The 23891-nt window shown below is 38.6% G+C and overlaps 2 pseudogenes; both read left to right on the top strand.

The window, feature by feature from the left end:
• Window positions 1-347: 347 nt before the first annotated feature.
• LOC149171252 (subtilisin-like protease SBT2.3 pseudogene) lies at window positions 348-2021 on the top strand (annotated as a pseudogene).
• Window positions 2022-7651: 5630 nt separating this feature from the next.
• Window positions 7652-8974, top strand: LOC149171251 (subtilisin-like protease SBT2.3 pseudogene; annotated as a pseudogene).
• The last annotated feature ends 14917 nt before the right edge of the window (window positions 8975-23891 follow it).

Below are 23891 nucleotides of genomic sequence, written 5' to 3'. Positions count from 1 at the left end.
TTAATAATGTTGAAGGACATTTCTTCTTCAAAACTCTGTTTTGAAGAAGAAATTATTAAGTTCGTTTAATACATGATTGATAAGATTTTATAGTTCTTCAAGCAGCCCTGCCCATCTTGCTAGGTTCAATAGCTCCTATCCCTGCAAAGAATCAACAGAAGAGTCATCATTTTAATCAAGCAAGACACTAAAAAGAGCAAACTCCGATATTACCCATATGACATAAATTGAAACTATAAATGGCCCCCACAAACATAGAAAGACCCATCACTTGCAAATGCAGAAATGGAAGAAGCATTTAGTGACAATGATCATGTGGTTTAGATCGGGGAAAGAAAATAAGGAGTATGCACTCAAAGATAATTGCAGAGACAAATGAATCTGGAGAAAAATCAGTGATTAGAGGTAAACTGGGCAAAAAATGTGCTGGAGTTTTCCGGCGCGGCACATAGGCTGAGTGGTGTGACGCACTGGCCGCGCACGGCGCATTGGGCGCTCCTCCGCAATGTAAATTAACACTAGCATGGCGCACTCACCAAGCGTGGCGCACTGGGAGTGCGCGCGGCGCACAGAGCCCTAAGGTCGAAATTCATCATCGATTCATCAAAAACTCAATTTGTTTCAGCTAAATTCATCTCCAAGCAGCTCAAGATGGGGTTGATATATTGTCTCCGTCAATCATACCTAACAGGCCACCTTCTAGGATTGTGACTTTCTTTAACCCAATAGGCATGGCTTTGTTGTCCACTGTGAAAGTTGGAATATTTGTCGTTCAAGCTGCAGGAAATGCTGGACCTTCTCCAAATAGTATTTTTTCCTTCAACCCATGGATATTCACAGTGGGAGCTACTGCCGATGATCATAGTTATAATAATTCTATAGTTCTTGGCAACAATCTCACAATCTCAGGAGTTGGACTTGCTCCTGGAACAGATGATGATGATATGTACAATCTAGTTGCTGCAACTCATGCCCAGAAGAATGGAACTGAGGATATCTATGACAATGAATGCCAAGATCCCAGTGAGCTGGAACAACATCTAGTTGAAGGAAACATCTTGATTTGTAGCTACACAATAAGGTTTGCCCTTGGTTTGTCTTCTGTGAGACAAGCAGTTATGACTGCTAACAATTTGAGTGCAGTGGGCATCATCTTCTACATAGACCCTTTTGTGGTTGGGTTTCCATTCAATCCAGTCCCTTTGAGGATGCCGGGATTAATCATTTCCTCTTCAGATGATTCTAAGACTTTTCTGAAATACTACAGTGACTCCATAACTAGAGATGAATCTAACAACATTGTTAAGTTTGGAGGAGTTGCCAGAGTCCCTGGAGGATTGAAAGTAGAATACAGCAAGAAAGCACCCAAAGCCATGTATTATTCTTCAAGGGGGCCCAATCCGCAGGACAATCTTTTAGATGCAGCAGATATACTGAAAACAAATATAATAGCTCCCGGTAATCTCATCTGGGCTGCTTGAAACTCTATTGGCACAGATTCAGTTGAATTTGAAGGCGAGAATTTTGCAATGTTTTCGGGAACAAGCATGGCAGCACCTCATATAGCGAGAGTGGCAGCTCTAGTGAAACAAAAATACCCCAATTTAACCCAGCAGCCATTACTTCTGTACTATCTACCACTGCATCACTCAATGACAATCAAGGGTTACCAATCAAGGGTTACTTTTGACATGGGAAGTGGATTTCTGAATCCAGCTGCTGCCTTGGATCCCAGACTCATCTTGAATGCAGGTTATTAAGATTATATTGCATTCCTGTGTACCATAAATGGATCAGCACCTCTTGTTCTCAAATACACCGGTGCTATATGTAGTTCAAACGTTGGAATTAGTTCTGACCTTAACGTTCCTTCAATCACAGTAGCTAGTTTGATCAATTCTCGTACCATTGAGAGGAGTTTTCTGAATATAGCAGGAAATGGGAGTTACAAGGCTCTTTGGAGTGCGCCATTTGGTATTTCTGTTTCTGTTGCACCCACATCATTTACAGTTTCACATTGAAGCTTACAGTATTCCTCAATGCCACCGTAATAGTACTGCACCTAGCTTTGGAAGAATCCTTCTGCTTGGAAGTCATGGAACACCTTGAAACGGTTAGTCTGACTAAATGCATGGTACCCAAATGGATATTTGGACTTCAGAACCTCATGGACCTGGAGTTACAATACGATGACTCTATGGCCAATGTTTATAAAGGACTGGCACTTTAATGATATGATTGCGGATTTTCAAATAAAATAAGTTTTATTGCAACTGGGACAGGTGTTGTTTTAGCCTATGATTGAGATAAACTAGGCGTTTGCCATGGGCTGGTGTATTATGTTCAGAAAAATCCATTGCCTGCCCCAAACCAACTTTTCATTATTAGCATGATGCAGCGTTCTTGGGTGGGAGCGAATTTTGGTTTAAAGGCATCTATGAAGGACTCCATTTCAATCGCTAAACGACCAGTTCTTAAAGGATGGTATTTTTAACAAGATCTATCTATTTGTTTTTGTATGGTGGCATATATTATCTTCACATGAAATCGGGTGCTTTGAATATGATATTTGAATTCATTTTGTTTGTGACGCCGAAACAATCACTCGATATCCTCATTTTCATTAAAATTTATTCAAACAGCAAAAGGAAAATGAAACAGTCAAAGATAGAAATTCACCACGGCTTCAAATAAAAATTAAAATAATATCATTCCTTCTGCTCCAAAAAGGTTTTCCGAATTAGATGGAACTACAGCTATACAAGTGGCTGCCAAATACTCAGGGGTGGGCACGTCTTCTCCTCCAGTTCACTGATAAGAGATTCCAGCTTGTCCACGACTTGACAATTGGCGTGGAGTTTGATGCTCGCATGTTTACCATTGATAACAAATCAAATAAAACTTCAAATCTGGGACACAGCTGGACAGGTGTCATTCCGAGGAGCAGTTGGAGCATTACAGAGGAGCAGCTGGAGCGTTACTGGTTTATGACATCACAAGGAGAGAAGTCCAATGATGCAATGGTTTCTGGGCCTAAGAAAGTTGAGTTGCCCAAGCTGCCCAGATACATCGATACTCGTGTTGCTGATATTTATCCTGTTATCAAGCCTGGTGATAGGCTTAAAATACTTAGCTCTAGAGACAAGTTTAAGGATGCTCCTTTGCTTCAGAAACAGATAAAAGAGACCAACCAAGGTTCCACACCATCTGATGTGAAGCTTTCATCAAAATTTATTTAGAGAAGGAATGGAAATCACACTTCATCTAGTAATCCAGATACCCCCATAAATAGTGCATATACAAATAAGAACGCTGAACTGAAGGCTGAGTGTCAAAAATATAACAACTTTCGTAATGTTGCTGAGCTCTCTTCGAGTTCTCCTACTTTGTCTTCAAGAACAACTGTTGATATGGCCAAGGCGTTTAAGGGATTAGCAAATAATAAGGCCTCAACTGTTTTCACTCAACCTCATGACCCTCCAGGTTTATTGCGAAATTTAGGATCATCCTTGCATGCTAACAGTTTTGGACATGATTTGCAAATAGCTGGAGATAGAGTACCTTTGGATTTGAGCCTGAAAGTTAATATGCACCTAATTTCTTCCTCTTCACTTAACTGGTGCCATATGTTGAATAATACTAGTAAGTACATGGGATAAAAGATACGCAAACTATAATTCTTGCTCATAGTTCTCCCAACAGAAGGAGATTTCCTTTTGGAAAGCGTTGCACTCGTGGGTGCACCCACAATCTATGTTACCACCATCTCTTATTTCTACTATGGCATTATCTGCTGCTCGTGTCAGTGTTGCAGAAAGTGAGTTCCTATCAAAACGACAATCAGCTTGGGAATTTCATTTCGTTCCATATATTACAGGTTTAGGAAAAAGACATGTGATATCTTTTATTTTTGCATTCAACAAATTATAGTCATGTTTGTGTGAGGTAGTTTAAATGAAAAAATGGAGAATACATGTGCTGCATATCTCACAAGATCCACTCATGGGCTTCGAGCTTTTCTAAAGAAGCATGATGTAAGCTTCTCTATGCCTCTCTGTAGCATGGAAGTGGAGAAAGTTACAACAGAGGATTTGCAGGAGCTAAACCAAGTACTCTGCGAGAAGTTAGAAGATAAAGTGAAGGGAACAGCTGTTGAGGATACAATAAAGCATCTATTTGAAGGACATCATATGAACTACACCGAGTGCATAAATGTGGATTATGAATCTACAAGGAAGGAATAATCTTACGATATAGAGCTCGATGTTAAAGGCTGCTGAGATGTCTATGCTTCATTTGATAAGTATCTTGAAGTTGAAAAACCTTGATGGTGATAACAAATATCATGCCGAGCAGTATGGACTTCAGAAGGCAAGAAAAGGTGTTCTTTTCCTTTTTAGAGCCGACTTTTCCTATTCTCATGATTTTAGGTGAAATGGCCCCTTTTCTCATTGATTTGTTTTCCCATTCCTGAGTCTATTTATTGTATGAAAATTTATGTGTAAAGGGTTCTGAGTTCTGAGAAAAGTGTGGGAAGAAAAAACCCAACACTATCACTGTATAGTTTTGACAGAGAAATAATTAAATGGTGCAGCTCTGATTTATAAGATTCTTGCGGTATGAGTTTTGGCATGTGTTTTTTCTTTCTGTTTCATATGTATCTTGTGATGTTTTGCAGTTCATTCATGATCATTTCTAGCTGAATACTTTTAAGTGAGAAAGGTAGAATTTAGTCATTGCTCTTCCTTCAGGAAGTGTTCAGTCTTTATGTGTTTTCTTCTGTCTGGAAAGGATTCATATATTAATGCCCTTTTCAGCTTTCTTAAACAGTCTTTTCACCCCATTTAATTTCAATTCGATTGCTAAAATCTCATGCTTATCTCGCCTTATGAAATATCCTGTGCCTTTGGTTAAATCTTTGCTCATGCTGTCCTTGTCCCATACAGCCCAGCAACTTAGTCATTAAATCAAATATCCCTCATTCAAATTCATTTACTAGCCTAAAATCAGTTCCCATTTTAAGTCATCTCGCACCCTATTGCTCATTTCATCGAGATAGATCCGGAGAGAGCCCTCTCCTGTCCTCGTAGGGCTAGCTATGAGGCTAAGCTTGGTTTGATGTTGCCTTGAACCTCGCCTTCCTTTAGCCTGAGGCAGATTTGAGCGCTAACATAGTGGCGACTCCGCTGGGGACGAGAATGGTTTGCTTGAAAATTGTCCTGCCCCAGTACATATCTCAAGTTCAGAGCTGATAGTTGATGGTGAACAACGATCAGACATAAGAAGACGGTTAAAAATCATTCACCTGGCGACTCCTTTCACTGAAGAATCTAGCAACTGGTGTTTCATGGTGACTCCACGACAAAGGGATCAGTAGCTTTGAGATTTCTTAAAATGGAACGGATTGCAAGAAGTTAGGCTCCCATGAGCTGAGATCACATTCCAGGCTTTCCAAATAAGATTTCGAAAGTAGATTGGTCAAGGAATTTGCCTACATTTAAAGATGATGGTAAGAAGGATGCTTCTTTACATCTAGTTTGATTTCACATGCATATTCGTAATTTGAAGGTTGATTTTCCTGGAGATTGCTTAATGAAGATATTCTTGGCCACTCTAGAAGGTGAAGCCCAATCTTGGTATGAAAGTTTGCCGCTTGCTTGTATTTACTATCTAAAGGATTTTCATGCCCTATTCATTGAAAGATATAAAGACTCTTATCCATCGTTAAATCTAGTTCATGATTGTTGCAAACATGCTTCTACTTTTATTGAAAGCCTTGAAAAATACTATGAGGATGATAATTTTACGGATGATGAGATCATGGAAGCCCTGTGTGAAAACCCATTTCAGCAGTCTATAGAACTCTTAGAGGAAACTTTGCAGCAGGATCAAAATCAGCAGGTTAAAGATTTCCATATGACTGAAAATGATGAAAAAAGAAGTCCTATTTCAGATCTGGTTGAAATAAATGAGGATACACAAGAAAATGATGTTCCAATCTGCGAAAATGATGATGATAAACCAGATCGAGAGATGGATTGTGATGAGGAAAAACATGTTGTTCCGGATCTCATAGAAGAAAATTGCATTGTTGAGGCTAGCCTCAAATGAAGAAGACAGAGTTACAGGCCTAACTGCCCTCATCTCATCAGAACACAGCCTTCCTACCAAGGTAATTCAGTTAATCCATGAACAGCAAGAGGATATCTTCGTTCAAGTAGGTGAAAAAGATTCTCTGGATGAATTTATGATAGATGACAGAAGGGTCATGCTTGAGTTTCATGAAACATTTGAAGTTTCTTTTCTTATGACTAATGAATGTAATGAGAATCTGGCTGTCATATCATATGAAGATAGCCTGCAAGATGTTCAGACTACCGAAGACCCGACCATTACGGATCCCATTTCAGATTCTTATTCATATGTTTCGTGTTTTGAAATGTTCTTTGAAGAGGAAATCTGCTCATCTACTCGTTCAGAATTTTTTGAAGACCAGGAACATGCTCTTATTTATGAAGAAAAATCAGAAGCAAGAGAAAAAGACATCTCATTTTCTCAGCAGGAGGTGGCAATGGAAAATCTTCACTTTTTTCAAGATCCTCTGGCAAGTTTGTTGCAGCCAGCAGTGAAGGTGATTATTGTAGTGTTCAGTGATGAAGGAGATCATGGTAAATTAGCTTTTTGGAGACCCAGTTACAAACATCCACTGTTGACCAGAAGATGTGATAGGAAGAATCAGTCAAGAAGCCATCTTCTTGATTGGTTGCATTGGAATTTTGATATAGTTTGAGGATATATTGTCTTGTAAGAAACACAGGTGGCCATGTACTGCCACCAAGCTTTAAGATTTAAGTCCAGGTCTTTGCCATTTTGAGTTAGTTTGTTAGAGTCAAGTTTTTTTCAGTCATGTCAGTTTGCATTGAGTCAGTTTGAGTCAAGTTTTCAGTTAATAAATTGATTCATGTTGGTTTGTCGGAATAATGGACTCCATAGCCCAATGGACGAAGGCACTGTCTAGCTCTTCCAGAGATCTGTTGTTCTTGGCACCTCCACGAAGTGGCAGCTTCCATCCCAATTGGAGCCAATGTTAGACTCAGTCTTGTCAGTCCTCTGTCAGAGTCAAATTCACCAAGGTTCATTTCTCGTCATTTGCAGTCATCAAATGCCATTTTGGTAAAAAAGAGTCATTTTAATTCTTGAGTCCAGAGATTTTGTCTCAAGAAGTGTGAAATAACGCCTACAGGCCAAAGGGAGCTTCAATAAGGTTTCACTTCAAGATTCACATTACTATTCATGCTGAAGGACATTTCTTCTTCAAAACTCTATTTTGAAGAAGAAATTATTAAGTTCGTTTGATACATGATTGATAAGATTTTATAGTTCTTCAAGCAACCCTGCCCATCTTGCTAGGTTCAGCTGCTCCTATCCCTGCAAAGAATCAACATAAGAGTCATCATTTTAATCAAGCAGGACACTAAAAAGAGAAAACTTCGATATTACCCATATGAAACGCGCGGCGCATTGGGCGCTCCTCCGCAGTGTAAATTAACACTGGCACGGCGCACTGGGAGTGGGTGGTGAACAGAGCCCTAAGGCCGAAATTCATCATCGATTCATCAAAAACTCAATTTTTTTCAGCTCAATTCTTCTCATGGCAGCTCAAGATGGGGTTGATATACTGTCTCCGTCAATCATACCTAACATGCCACCTTCTAGGATTGCGACTTTCTTTAACCCAATAGACATGGCTTTGTTGTCCGATGTGAAAGTTGGAATATTTGCCGTTCAAGCTGCAGGAAATGTTGGACCTTCTCCAAAGAGTATTTTGTCCTTCAGCCCATGGATATTCACAGTGGGAGCTGCTGCCGATGATCGTAGTTATAATAATTCTATAGTTCTTGGCAACAATCTCACAATCTCAGGAGTTGGACTTGCTCCTGGAACAGATGATGATGATATGTACAGTCTAGTTGCTGCAACTCATGCCGAAAATAATGGAACTGATGATATGTATGCCAATGAATGCCAAGATCCCAGTGAATTGGAACAACATCTAGTTGAAGGAAACATCTTGATCTGTAGCTACACAATAAGGTTTGTCCTTGGTCTACCTTCTGTGAGACAAGCAGTTATGACTGCTAACAATTTGAGTGCAGTGGGCATCATCTTCTAGACAGACCCTTTTGTGGTTGGGTTTCCGTTCAATCGAGTCCCTTTGACGATGTCGGGATTGATCATTTCCTCTTCAGATGATTCTAAGACTTTTCTGAAATACTACAGTGACTCCATAACTAGAGATGAATCTAACAACATTGTTAATTTTGGAGGAGTTGCCACAGTCCCTGGAGGATTGAAAGCAAATTACAGCAAGAAAGCACCCAAAGTCATGTATTATTCTTTCAAGGGGCCCAATCCGCAGGACAATCTTTTAGATGCAGTAGATATACTGAAACCAAATATAATAGCTCCTGGTAATCTCATCTGGGCTGCTTGAAACTCTGTTGGCACAGATTCAGCTGGATTTGAAGGCGAGAATTTTGCAATGTTTTTGGGAACAAGCATGGTAGCACCTCATATAGCAGGAATGGCAGCTCTAATGAAACAAAAATACCCCAAATTTAAACCAGCAGCCATTGCTTCTGTACTATCCGCCACTGCATCACTCAATGACAATCAAGGGTTGCTAATTATGGCACAGCACTCCTACAGCAATCCAGATGCCGATGCAATTTCAACCACAGCTTTTGACATGGGAAGTGGATTTGTGAATCCAACTGCTGCCTTGGATCCTGGACTCATCTTCAATGCAGGTTATGAATATTATATTGTGTTCCTATGTACCATAAATGGATATGCACCTCTTCTTCTCAAATACACCGGTGCTATATGTAGTTCAAACGTTATTAAAAGTTATTCAAACGACAAATGGAAAATGAAACAGTCAAAGATAGAAATTCACCACGGCTTCAAATAAAAAATAAAATAATCTCATTCCTTCTGCTCTAAAAATGTTTTTCGAATTAAATGGAGCTGCAGTTGTACAGGTGGTTGCCAAATACTCATGGGTGGGCACATCTTCTCCTCCAGTTCACTGATAAGAGATTCCAGCTTGTCCACGACTTGACAATTGGCGTGGAGTTTGATGCTTGCATGTTTACCATTGATAACAAATCAAATAAAACTTCAAATCTGGGACACAGCTGGATAGGTGTCATTCCGAGGAGCAGTTGGAGCATTACAGAGGAGCAGCTGGAGCGTTACTGGTTTATGACATCACAAGGAGAGAAGTCCAATGATGCAATGGTTTCTGGGCCTAAGAAGGTTGAGTTTCCCAAGCTGCCCAGATACATCGATACTCGTGTTGCTGATATTTATCCTGTTACCAAGCCTGGTGATAGGCTTAAAATACTTAGCTCTAGAGACAAGTTTAAGGATGCTCCTTTGCTTCATAAACAGATAAAAGAGACCAACCAAGGTTCCGCACCATTTGATGTGAAGCTTTCATCAAAATTTATTTAGAGAAGGAATGGAAATCACACTTCATCTGGTAATCCAGATACCCCCATAAATAGTGCATATACAAATAAGAATGCTGAACTGAAGGCTGAGTGTCAAAAATATAACAACTTTCATAATGTTGTTGAGCTCTCTTCGAGTTCTCCTACTTTGTCTTCAAGAACGACTGTTGATATGGCCAAGGCGTTTAAGGGATTAGCAAATAATAAGGCCTCAACTGTTGTCACTCAACCTCATGACCCTCCAGGTTTATTGAGAAATTTAGGATCATCCTTGCATGCTAACAGTTTTGGACATGATTTGCAAATAGCTGGAGATAGAGTACCTTTGGATTTGAGCCTGAAAGTTAATATGCACCTAATTTCTTCCTCTTCACTTAACTGGTGCCATATGTTGAATAATACTAGTAAGTACATGGGATAAAATAATTCATGTTTCGGTTTGATTGTTCACATGATAAAGTACATGCAAACTATAATTGTTGCTCACAGTTCTCCCAACAGAAGGAGATTTCCTTTTGGAAAGCGTTGCACTCATGGGTGTACCCATAATCTATGTTACCACCATCTCTTATTTCTACTATGGCATTATCTGCTGCTCGTGTCAGTGTTGCAGCGAGTGAGTTCCTATCAAAACGACAATCAGCTTGGGTAGATTCATTTCGTTCCATCTATTACAGGTTTAGGAAAAAGACGTGATATCTTTTATTTTTGCATTCAACAAATTATAGTCATGTTTGTGGGAGGTAGTTTAAATGCGAAAATGGAGAATACATGTGCTGCATATCTCACAAGATCCACTCGTGGGCTTCGAGCTTTTCTAAAGAAGCATGATGTAAGCTTCTCTATGCCTCTCTGTAGCATGGAAGTGGAGCAAGTTGCAACAGAGGATTTGCAGGAGCTAAACCACTTACTCTATGAGAAGTTAGAAGGTAAAATGAAGGGCACAGTTGTTGAGGATACAATAAAGCATCTATTTGAAGGACATCATATGAACTACACCGAGTGCATAAATGTGGATTATGAATCTACAAGGAAGGAATAATTTTACGATATACAGCTTGATGTTAAAGGCTGTCGAGATGTCTATGCTTCATTTGATAAGTATCTTGAAGTTGAAAAGACTTGATGGTGATAACAAATATCATGCCGAGCAGTATGGACGTCAGAAGGCAAGAAAAGGTGTTCTTTTCCTTGGTTTTCCTCCCGTACTACAACTTCGGTTGAAGTGTTGAATATGATTTCATGAGAGACACAATGGTCAAGATAGATGATCGTATGAATTTCTACTTCACTTGACATAGACAGAGACAATGGCAAAAATATCTCTCTCTAGATGCAGATAGAAGTGTGCGCAATTTATATACTCTTCATAGTGTTTTGGTTCACAGTGGAGGTGTGCAGGGTGATCATTGTTACGCTTTCATTAGACCAGCTCTCTCAGACCAGTGATATAAGTAATTTCTGCAAAATAGAGACACGTGTTGAGCTTAGCAAATTGCAGCTAGGTGCGTTCATTAAAGGCAAATTTTAGTGGAAAACCGTTTTTATTGAAAAATTATTTTTTGATTCAAAGGGCCAGCGTAAGGTGAAGAGTCACCATAGCAGAAAGATAGGAAACAATGGTCTATTTTTAACTGCAGTTGCAATTGAAAGGGTCCACGCTCCAGATTCTGTCTTTTAATTGGCCATCAACAAACAAAATGTAACGCTGCTCCTTTTTAGAGCAGACTTTTCCTATTCTCATGATTTTAGGTGAAATGGCCCCTTTTCTCATTGATTTTTTTTCCCATTCCTGAGTCTATTTATTGTATGAAAATTTATGTGTAAAGGGTTCTGAGTTCTGAGAAAAGTGTGGGAAGAAAAAACCCAACACTATCACTGTATAGTTTTGACAGAGAAATAATTAAATGGTGCAGCTCTGATTTATAAGATTCTTGCGGTATGAGTTTTGGCATGTGTTTTTTCTTTCTGTTTCATATGTATCTTGTGATGTTTTGCAGTTCATTCATGATCATTTCTAGCTGAATACTTTTAAGTGAGAAAGGTAGAATTTAGTCATTGCTCTTCCTTCAGGAAGTGTTCAGTCTTTATTTGTTTTCTTCTACCTGGAAAGGATTCATATATTAATGCCCTTTTCAGCTTTCTTACATAGTCTTTTCACCCCATTTAATTTCAATTCAATTGCTAAAATCTCATGCTTATCTCGCCTTTCGAAATATCCTGTGCCTTTGGTTAAATCTCTGCTCATGCTGTCCTTGTCCCATACAGCCCAGCAACTTAGTCATTAAATCAAATATCCCTCATTCAAATTCATTTACTAGCCTAAAATCAGTTCCCATCTTAAGTCATCTCGCACCCTATTGCTCATTTCATCGAGATAGATTCGGAGAGAGCCCTCTCCTGTCCTCGTAGGGCTAGCTACGAGGCTGAGCTTGGTTTGATGTTGCCTTGAACCTTGCCTTCCTTCAGCCTGAGGCAGATTCGAGTGCTAACACTATGACCTCATGCATGATAACAACCAATACAATACTCCAGTATACTCATTTCCTCATGCAACTATCCATGTGCATAAGCAATGCCTGATCAACTAGACATACGCATAACCGCATGTAGTCGAGCATAAGAGATCAATTCTTGTAATCAACCTACAAGACTCATGCATGTAATCAAATAACCAAGAATGCAACCCATCATACAAGGATTTAATCAAGTTTCATATAATTGTATAACTATTCATATACCAATGACGATGCATTCCATAAAACTGACATCAAGTTCCTTGTGATAACCTTACTACTACCATGATCAATATGATGCAATGAAACAAGCACATGGAACTTAAGTGTAAGAACCACACACACAACTGACATGCATGCATGAACAACACCTTAACACATATCTGTAGCACTAGATATGACCCAAAGAGAGTGTGACCATGCTCCGATAGAAATCTATAGAAACCCCTCCCAACTATACCCAAAGTAAGAATGCCAACTGAGGTAAACATGAGGAGATATGCTACTACATTAAGATTCGAACTGCTATGTCACCTTAAGGAGGTGGAATCAATGGAAAATCACATACACTCATCCAACATCATCCCAATATCCTTCAGGAGATAAGACTGCTACTCAGAGAGCCTGTCCTTGGGTTCCACTACTATTCCACAACAATTAAGCCATAGTTTCTCTCATGATATAGGCAAGGGAGCAGCTAGCAACCTAAAGTCACTCTCACAGGTCTGTTTGCCAATGAATGTGGACCAAAATTACTAGTTCTATGTCATCAACCCTGGAATTTAAGCCACTTTTGTAGCCCAGAATCTTGGCCTCTGCCCAAAACTTGTTGTATCTTCCAGAATCCTTTAAAAACATTATAAAAATGTTTATTAGTCAACAATCACCCTTAGGAATAGGCCTGAGAATCTCTAACTAGGACCAACATTCTGTCAAATACTTGGTATCAGTGAAAACTGCATGTATAGGATATAAGACAGGGCATAAATGACTGAAACAAATTATGAAACACAATGAGAAAAATAACCTCCTTCTCCATTGAACTACTACATCATCGATTATCTCTTACATCTATCCATTTAACATTACAAGTAAATACATGAAATAGCTATGACACGAACAAGTCATTCAACCCCAACATAAATCCATATAAATATAAGAGATATGGCAGTCATTAAATCCACATATAAATTAGTACAAAAGTAAGAGAACTTAGTTTTTATTAATCATAAATAAATCCCAACAGGTTCAAGACTTCCAAGTACCACCTGACCATAGACATAGCTTAACCAAATCTCTCTTTCATCTAGGCACCCCTATGCCATATTCCAAGCATGAATGTGGGATCTCATAAAAAACCCAATCCAAGAATAACTAATGCAATCTGGAGGTTAAACCACCTCCACCCTCACCAAATCTTGATCGCACCAAAATCGGCACTCCAATCGCCACCGAACAGAATCTGGAACTCCCTTTGGAATCCATCACAATCCTTGAGGAATTTTTCGTCTCCTTGTCTCTCAAGTTTTGCCGAAATACAAACCCAGATCACTAGACCCTAAACAAAGACCTCTCCCTCAAGATTTACTATGTATCTCACCAAAACTAGTTAAGGTATTCCTATGCCTTTGAGAATGAACCTTCGGACCACCTCCGCCACATATTCCCAACTCCATTCAGAAATTCCAAATTTTTGAAACCAAAATAAACATTCCAACATACCATGGAATCTAGAAAAAGGCTAGTCTAGGCTGACGTCCACTGTCAAAATGTGGAAAAAATTTGACACCAACAACAATAGAACCATACACCAACATGAAAAACCATGCATGTCCAAACTATCTAGGAAATCACACATGCAAAAGGTTACCTGCAAGCATTCCTATTGAAGTTGCTTTATCATGCTTTCCTTTCCTTGTTCCTTGCCTGCTTTTCCTTTCCTCTACTCCAAACTAAAGTGTTCTAAGAAAAATCTAAGTGACCAAGAGAGTGAGAGAGAGAGAGAGAGAATAATGAGAGAGCTCCAAACTTGAACTTGACAAAAGCTATGAACTGGTCCTCCGAAGCCTTTTTATGCATGAGGCCTCTAATTTCTTCATTTTCCATTATTTTCCTTTAATTTCTTCCTCACACACAATCTGGGACATTTCACCTTGCTTTTCTCCTAATTTCCTCCATTTTCATAAATAAATGTGCCAAAATTCCTTTTGCCTTTCAATGTCTTTGCCTTACCCTTTGCCAAATTTCCTTAGTGAAAACACACATCAAGTGATGGCCACAAGGATATATTTTCCCAATATTCACCTTGGAATAAGTGTCCCTTACCCATGGTCTTATTCTTCCTTTATTAACTTTTATTACATTAACATTTCACCATGGTTGTTACATAATGTTCCTAAGCCTGAAAGAAGCTACACTCGTTGAGCTTAGCATACAATTGATGCTCTCTTAACAACTGCAATAGTTCTCTAAATGCTCAGCATCCCCTTCCTAATGTTTAGACTACACGAATATGTCATCAATGAACATAGTAAAAAAATTATCCAAATAAGGACGCAAAACACTATTCATCAAGCACATAAATGTAGCTAGAGGATTAGTCAAACTAAACGTAACTACAACAAACTCCTAATTCCCATACCTGATCTGGAAAATTGTCTTGTAAATGTACTCCTCTTTAATGCATTGATGAGCCTCATCATTGGGTAAATATAAGGACCTTAATACACCTCCTAGCTTATTCAAATCAACTCTTCTCATAATTTCTTACATATTTTGATTGTAATTTTTTTAATGAGATGAGTCAAAGTGAGATATTATGCTTAGTGGACTAATATGCATTGATTGTAGTTTTTTGAGAGAAAATCATTGAAATTTTTGCTAATTAAGGGCTAAAACTCGAATGAGACAAGGAGGAGAGATTGTAGGAGATATATCCTCCTCATTTAATCCTCACTCATTTGAATATTCATCCATCAATCACACCAGCTCAAAGTTACAAGAAGCCAAGTCATGGAGATCAAAAGGCATCCAAGCCAGTGATAGTTAAAGAGCTAGTTTATCTTGAGTTTGGGAACCAAGCCTCCCTAGATTTAAGGAATTCATTGGAGACTTCATTTGTATAAATAAGGAGTCTTAGACCATCACTAGGATTCAAATTTTTGATGTAAAAATACTAGTCGTTTTCGAGTTCAAGACTTGTGGAAGATATTGTTATGTAATTTTCTAATTTGATAATGAGAATGAGCATTTCCTTGGTCCAACACTGAGTTGACTCAGAGGGCTGAAGCTCTTGGGTTAGGTCACAACCCTAGTAGCAAACACTCCTCTTCTTGTATTTGTATACTTATTTGATTTCATAAATTAATGGTTGAATTGTCTCTAGCACTATTTCATTGCAAGAAGTTGTGGATTTGATTACCTTTCTTCCATTTGTGCATTACTTCAACAATAGCTTAGGAATATAAAGGAATATCAAAAAGTTATTAGTAGGCGGATTTGGCCTCACTCCTTCCTTTAGGTATAATAGTTTGAGGAAAGAACTCCTATGCAGCCCCAAAAAGATAGAATTCTGATTTCTCATGGAATTTAGGGTTTTCTGTTACATAGGTCAGCATTTTGCTAGTTTTCAAGAATAGGATTTAATTTTAATTTCTTCTATCTCCAGTCTTACTCTATATCTCATCAAGATTTCATATTAATCTACAAGTTTTCCCATGCATGAAATAGGCATTTAGCTCATGAAATTATGTTTTCCTTAGTTAATTGAAATCCTTCTTGTTTACATGATTTATGGATAAATGTCAATGATTGATACAATGCAGGAGTTTCAGCAGTACAAAGAGATTTCATTATCAACAACCTCATCCTAACCTCATCCATCCATCGTTATCACTTTCTTTCACTAAATCACTCACCAAATTCATCATTCCATAAGAATAATTCTTCAAGCTTGTTGAGCAAATCCACCATCTCACAACATTGTTTGAGCTATGAAGGAGCCCTAGTCACTCCCTTGCCTCATTCCACCCACCATTCACCTTCCCTAAGCCTTACATCACCTTCCAAATCCCTCCTCTTTCTCTCGGCTGCATCCTCTAGGAATTCAGGGGATCTTGTAGGAATACATGACATCATGTAGGACGCCTTAGAACATCTTGTAGGTTGAGTTGTAGTCACCATTTTTGAGGCTAAATTCTGGAAAATGCACACAGGAAGCTAGAAAATCACCCCTAATTTCCTCCCAAGCCATCCGACCATCCACCATCATCCCTAATCCCCCTGAAGCATCACCAAAAGAAGTTAGCATTCACACTTTCACTCACAAAAAAGGACACAAAAAATTAGTTATTATGTTCATTTACATGCACAACAGTAGAATGTTTGATGTTTCACTCTGCATGACTACGAGATTAAAAATAAAATTAATAATTTATTGTCGGTTGTTGAGAAAATTTATTATGAAATTGTAGAAAACATGGATTTGGACATATTTTTAAAATTTTCTACAATGATGGGAATTTTAGAATAAATTGTGTGGATATTTGAATGTTCTATGTTTTGAGTGGACACTTCAACCATTCTTAAATACTAAAAAGTTTATAGAGACAAGGCGTTCACAATTTCCTTGAATTTTTTTTTATTGCAAAACCTTAAATTTGTAGTTTACTTTTTCTATCGCTATTTTAAAAGTAGAAATGGATTCAACCTCATCAAAAAGCCATGGGGCAACTGAAATTCCACAAGTGAACAACTATAACCAGGTTTTTCTAATTCCAACCATATTTAACTAAAACTTTTCCACAAAAGTTTTCCCTAGTTAAACATAAACAAGTTTACACCACAAAAAAAAATTGAGTGGCCTCAACTTGCCCCAGAGGGAAACCAAGTGTATTGGCCACCAACCTACATTGTAAGCCATCCAAAAATAATATTGTCTTAGTCTTTCCAGCCAGGCTAGATATGCCTCTATTTCATGACCAAACACTACATAACTATATAAAAGCATAATTGCAACATGGAAATTAAAAGCTATTTGCATAATACAAAATTATGCATGGATAGGAATCTAATCTTTCTGTTCCTCTAAGAAAAATGCAACTGGTGTCAGGTCCTTGGCGGATGCTCCTGGCATATCTTACAACTCCAGGATGGAAGGGATATGGAAGCCAATTCTATCCAGCCTAATATCCTATTTATGCAGCTAAAAGAGGATTTTATCCATATCCTTCTTGTAGTTCGACATTCCCTGTAGTTTCATTGTCATTCCCATTGAGATCTGCTCCATTTCCTTGCATAGTAAACTCTTCATTAGCCAATACAAGTACAGAGTTTGCTTGAACGAAGTGATTCTCCCATGGGTGTTTCTCGGATCCGGGACTAAGTTCCTCCAGTTGTCCATCTCTTCCTCTGTCTCGCTTCCTTCTTTCACTTCCTCTTCCCATTCTTCCAGCAATTTCTGGATGCCAACATTTGTCCTGTCTCGGTAAGCCTCTGCCGGATCTATTATGAGATGTTCTACTGATTTTCTGCCCTTGCGTGGCTCTGACGTGCTCAACCCTGTATCTTTCCTGGGTGTCGTGCCTCTCCTACCACGCACATGGCCTTACGCAGCACAAGCCATAACTTGTTGTCTTGAGCACTAATGACATCCACAATAAGTTAGATTAAAACACAAAATTAAAATTATGCACCACCTCACCTCTTCATTGTTACTTGCAACGGGGTCCCTATTGCATTGCTTCTCCTCTCCACCAATTCTCCCCACACTCATGCTGGGATGGGTCGGAGCCCGCTACCCCCAATGGAAAAGGCCATGACCCCAACCCCTTGAAGCACCCTTTTCTCCCCCTCCATTTCTCTCATTTGTATGTACATCTACCAACCCATGCCCATGCCAAGCTCGCAGACCCCCTTTGCGTCTGGTTATATTCCTGCTGTAGTTTAGGTACCTTTCCCCCTCTGCCTCAGACTTAGTGCTTTTGCCTCCTAGTTCCCCGCAGCTGGGTCTCCACCCATAGTTTATGACCTTTCCATCACTCCAACATGGGTTCTAGGTAGCCCAACACTCACTTTTGGACATTTGATAGAGAACAGCTAAAAGGTACTTAGGTTGTATTTGATATTGTTAAAAAATAAAACGTAGATAAAGGAACTGGTTTTCAAAATACATAATTTTCACTATGTTTGTATAGAAGATATGTCAAAATGTTATGGAATATTTTTATTGAGTAAAAATAAAAATAATAATTTATTGTCGGTTGTTTAGAAAATTTATTACGAAATTGTAGAAAACATGGATTTGGACATGTTTTTAAAATTGTCTATAATGATGGGAATTTTGTTAAGAGAGAATTTTAGAATAAATTGTGTGGATATTTGAAATTTGTATGTTTTTATTGGAACTTCACCCATTCTTAAATACTAAATTTTTTATAAAGATAAGGCGTTCACAATTTCTTCGACAATTTTTTTAATTGCAAAACTTTAAATTTATAGTTTACCTTTTCTATCGCTATTTTAAAAGTAGAAATGGATTCAACGTCACCAAAAACCCATGGGGCAACCCAAATTCCACAAGTGAACAACTATAACTGGGTTTTTCTAATTCCAACCATATTGAACCAAAAATTTGCCATAAAAGTTTTTCCTAGTGAAAATAGCCCAAAATATTGACTATCACATAAAACTATCAATTAAAAAAATAAAAAGAAGAAATTGTTTAAATAAAAAGGAATAAAAATAAACTAGTGAGAAATTAATGCAGAGTAATAAGAAACAAATAGGCTAAGGCCTAGTAGATTATAAGAGAACAAAAAATGAGGGGGTGAGCTGGGAAGTAAAATGGGGTGGAAAAAATGAGAATAGAAAAACGAGATAGAGAGGAGTGACAATTTTTGACGATGTTGATCAAGTTGATAGAGGAGATTCTAAGATTACCTAAGTCTATAACCATCTTCCCATTTAAATTTTCATGATGAAACCCAATTTAAAAAGCTTCACGAATACTGGAGTCATAAGGTGTTTAAGCAAGTGTTTGAAAATGGAAATTTTGGAAATATAGTAGTAGTTTGTGTGTGTTATATCTTCTTTGAGATGAACATTGAACATTGAAATAAATGCACGAGATGTATGACTTACCATAGGAGAAAAGAGTTTAATAAGTTGATGTAGTCATAGGATTAGGCATGTCCTAGGCATAATAAAATAATTATTTGAGTGTTTTGTGAGGTTTAAATAAGGGTTTAATATTCTTTTTGACTAAGAATTCGGAAATAAGGTTAATGTTTCCTTGGATATAAGGAAGTGAAATGAGAGCCTATGGAAGAGAGCTATAGTTTTAGGGTTCATAGCCCCACACTAAGCTTTGTTGATTTATGAAATGGAGTGGCCATTGGACATTAGGGATTTCATAAGGTGATTTTTTCTAATCGTATTTCATTTTTCATTACCAAGCAAGATTCTGCATGCACTTATTTTCTCAAACCACACTAATCCACCAGGTCAGGATTAGTATAAGTATAGTTAGATTTAGGATCAATCAAAATAGAAACAACTTCAAAAATCTTACCGTCCATATTAATGATCAATGCGTGATGATCCGCCTGCCTATTGTCCATAAATCCATAAATTCAAGGAATTCTATTCGTAACATCACCAATTGTATGCACCTCCTGAGCACTATAGATCTATGGTCTACCACGACTATGATACCGTGGATGATCCCTCTTACGATGATCCTTACCACATGTCCAACAATGTAATGGTTCCCTACCACCACGTCTAGCCTGCTTCTCTCCATGTCCCTTCTCCGTTGTATTAGTTCTCTTGTAAGGAACTGCATTGTATTTCTCACATGCATCTTAAGGTCTTCCTTGCTTTAGTGGTTGTTTTCCTTTAGCTTTGTTTTTTCTCTTCAAGTCATGCTTCAACTCAATTTTGCGCTTCGACTGCTCATAACAATGCTTCAACTTTAGATGGCCTCCTCCAACGATCTAAGCTCATCGAACTCAATGTCATATATGTATGCAACTGGAAATCCACAGATGAATGTATGAACCTTGGCCTTCTCTTCTCTGAGGTAAGGCACATATCTCAACATCTTCAAAAATATGCTAGTATACTCCTCATCTGTCATAGAACCCATCCACAAATCATCAAACTCCTTGGCTATGTCATTATAATACCTCTCAGAAAATGAATTCTTCTTGAAGAGCCTTTCAAATGCATGCCAAGTCGAATCATCCTCATTTATGTCCTTGACATTCTTCACGTCTTCCACCAAATATATTCTTTAGCTTTGAGACCAAAAAGTGTTATCCTTTCTTTCATGTTTTCTGAGTAATCATGCAATCTAAATAATTTCGTCATGATACGCAACCAAGCCTCCACATCTTGCATTTTCTTCATCTCTCCATCAAAGGTAGGTGGTTTTCCCTTCTTGAACTCATCTAGAAAGTATCCCCTATCATTCCTCCTGTACATATGATAATAATGACGATCATGATGTCTATCAGAAGCAGAACTAGAGTAATACCATTGTCTATCACCCCTCCTATCCAGAGTGTCCAACATCCTGCCATCCCTAATAGTGTCAAATCTATCTGACCTATGTCTACTATGAGACCTACTGCAATATGCCCCATTAGTTATGTCCTCATGTACATGGCTAATCCAAATAGCTCCGTGTCGCTACAAATCTGAAAAACTCTGAAGTAATATTGGATTCACCTCCACTTGTTTCTCTTGTGCCCGTATGATTTTTCCATTCTCCATTTTTCCGCTCCTTGTTTCTTCGTTTAGGCTTCTCAATGTGTCTGCCAAGTCAGAACAGTGCCCCACACCATGATTCCCATCTGATGCATACAAATATTCTATGTAGTATACCACCTTGTCAGCTAAACCAAATCACCATAAATCAATGTACCTTAACATAACTCAGGGAGGATAGCTTATCTGCAAGATCATCAAATCAACATGATGCATGTACAACATAAGCATAATAACATATAGACATATATCAATAAGTGCATCAATACATAAACATCATACTAACTAGGGTCAAGTCATCAATGCAAGGTCATATCAATAATGCATGCTATGACCTCATGCATGACAACAACCAATACTTGGGTATACACATTGCCTCATGCAATTATACACCTGCATAATCAATGCCTAATCAACTACACATATGCATAACCACATGTAGTCGAGCATAAGCGATCAATTCTTGTAATCAACCTACAAGACTGATGCATGTAATCAAATAACCAAGAATGCAACCCAACATACAAGGATGTAATTGAGTTGCCTATATTTTTATAAATAGCCATATACCCATGACGATGCATGCCAGAAATCGACATCAATTCCCTCATGAGAACCTCACTACTACCATGATCAATATGATGCAGTGATAAAATCACATGGAACGCAAGTCTAAGAGCTCCACACACAACTGACATGCATGCACGACCAACACATTCGCCCATATCTATAGCACTAAATATGACTCAAAGAGAGCGTAACCATGATCGGATACCAATCTAAAACACCCCCTCCCAGGTCTACCCAAAGTAACCATTCCAATTGGATTAAACATGAGGAGAGATGCTAGACCCCCTATGTCACCTTAAGGAAGTGGAATCGACAGACCATCGCATACACTCATCCAACATCATCAACAAAACCCTCAGGAGGCAAGTCAGCCACTCATATATCCTGTAACTGGGTCCCACTGCTATTCTGTAGCTCTTTGGCCATAGCTTCTCTCATCCTATAGGCAAGGGAACACGTAGCAACCTAAAGTCACTTTGACAGGCCTGCCTATCAGCAACTTTGGACCAGAATTTCCAGTTATCTACTAGTGACGTTGAGATTTCAGCCACATTTCTAGCCCAGAATCTTGGTCAATGGTCTCTCCCCAAAACTTCTTGTAGCTTCTATAATTCATTAAAAACATTATAACAATGTTGATCAATTAAAAATCACCCTTAGGACTTGATCCAAATGGATCCAAGAAATGCTCTCTAAGTCTTGAAATCTTCTTAAAAATCATTTCGAAGGTCAAACCGATTGCATGAAAACGACCCTTGGAATGGCAGAAGACACTATCGGGAAGCAAAAAGACTGAGAAAACAACAGAAAAAGGCATATCAGCAATTTAAAGTAGTGTTGAATCAGAGCTGTCTGCTCTGGCCGATCAACGGTCCAGATCTAATCGGCGAATCACAATTGGCAACGATGGACAACGAGTATTGCCGCAGACCACATGACACATGCGATGGCGATTAGCAAAGTTAATCTGAACCGTCAATCAAGCGCGTAGATCGACAGCCCATATTACATCGCAGGATCGCTATCGGAGGTTGCAGGAGCACTTACAATGGCCAATGGATTATTACGATGAGCGATTGCGATATCGTAATCGAAGCAGCCTAACGGAGCAGGGCTGATACAAGCATAACTCACGATCACCGGACCCGATGGAAAAATAGGTGATTGCATATATTTTTTTAAGTCTGGTATGCGGGATTTTACAGTGTTTTAATGTATTTTCGTATTAAACAAAACACAAAGGGATAGAGCCATTGCAATAAGAGACAAAAACCAATAGGCAGACCCGATGGGAGAATAGGGTGCAATTATGAAAGTTTGAAGTCCATTTTGGTGGATTTTCATAGTTTTGAAAGGCATTTCTCTGTGTGACAGTCAGCGGCTGTTACAGGGATATCAACAACCTGATGCACTCATCTGTTAGGAAATAGGTGGCTACCTCCCCAAAAGGTGTTATGCCATGCTTGCTAATGCTTAGCAGGGGGATTCAAGTGGATAGAGGGGCCAGGAGATGAAAGGCTAAGAAGGTGAAGGCGAACAAGCAACCCTGAATGGCTTTAAAGCCACAGGATGACAGGGAAAGAGACAGAGATGGAGTGCTGAGGTAGAACTACGATAGAAACCACGAGTGAGAGAGTCTGTGTACTCAGGAAGCTTGAGGGGTTCAAGCTGGAGCTCTTGTTGTTCTTATTTGGTGTTTAGGCTCAAGTTGAGCTCACACAGTTGTAAACTCTGCACTGGAAGACATAATAGAATAGCCACCACTGAGGCTAGACTGGGAGACATAGCCCAAGGGTTGGGTGAACTCCATATTAATTTCTCTATGTCATGAATATTGTCTGTTATGTTTTTTCCCTCACTACTTAACTACTTATATTTACTCCCAATCTAAATGACCCATTGCATAGGTAATATAAGCCGATTCATGCACATAAGTCTGCAAAACCTTAGCAATTGTTAAAGAATTCATATATGATATCAAGTGGTATCAAAGCTTTTGGTTTTGATTTGTTAAGGTTAGAAAATCTTTTGCTGGACTTGTTTTATGCTGGCCAGGTCGAAGCTCAAATTTGGGGAAGGAGAACTTGTCGAAGCTAACCCTGAATTTGGAAGAGTCCATCAACGGAGAAGCATGGCAGATGAGATTTCAATGGAGTCTGAATCACAATTCATGGATAACTTTATGACCATGAAAGCCATGGTAGAAGAGATGTACCAAGAGTTCAAGAAAGGTTGAGGCGAAAGTACTTCAACCTCCAAACAAGATAAATACGCAGAAGAATCTTCCCTAGATGTCACTGGTGGCAAAGGGAAAGGAGAAAGGCCTCCTCTATCGACACCTCCTTCTAGACTTGAAAATAAAAAGAAAAAAACATCTATGATTAAATCAGATGTTAAATTTTTTTTTCCTGTTTATGATGGAGATTTAAATGCAGAGAAGCTAGATAACTGGATTAGATAGATTGATGTGTATTTCAGAGTGTAGAGCATTGATTCAGATAGGAGTAAAATTTAGCTG

The sequence above is a fragment of the Pinus tabuliformis genome, chromosome 4_2, assembly GCF_031772625.1.
Source record: "Pinus tabuliformis cultivar Carrire ecotype Pingquan chromosome 4_2, CPIR1, whole genome shotgun sequence".
In the NCBI taxonomy this organism is placed as follows: Eukaryota; Viridiplantae; Streptophyta; class Pinopsida; order Pinales; family Pinaceae; genus Pinus; species Pinus tabuliformis.
The sequence above is the reverse complement of the archived record's forward strand: the minus strand, read 5'-3'. Positions and strand labels throughout refer to the sequence as shown.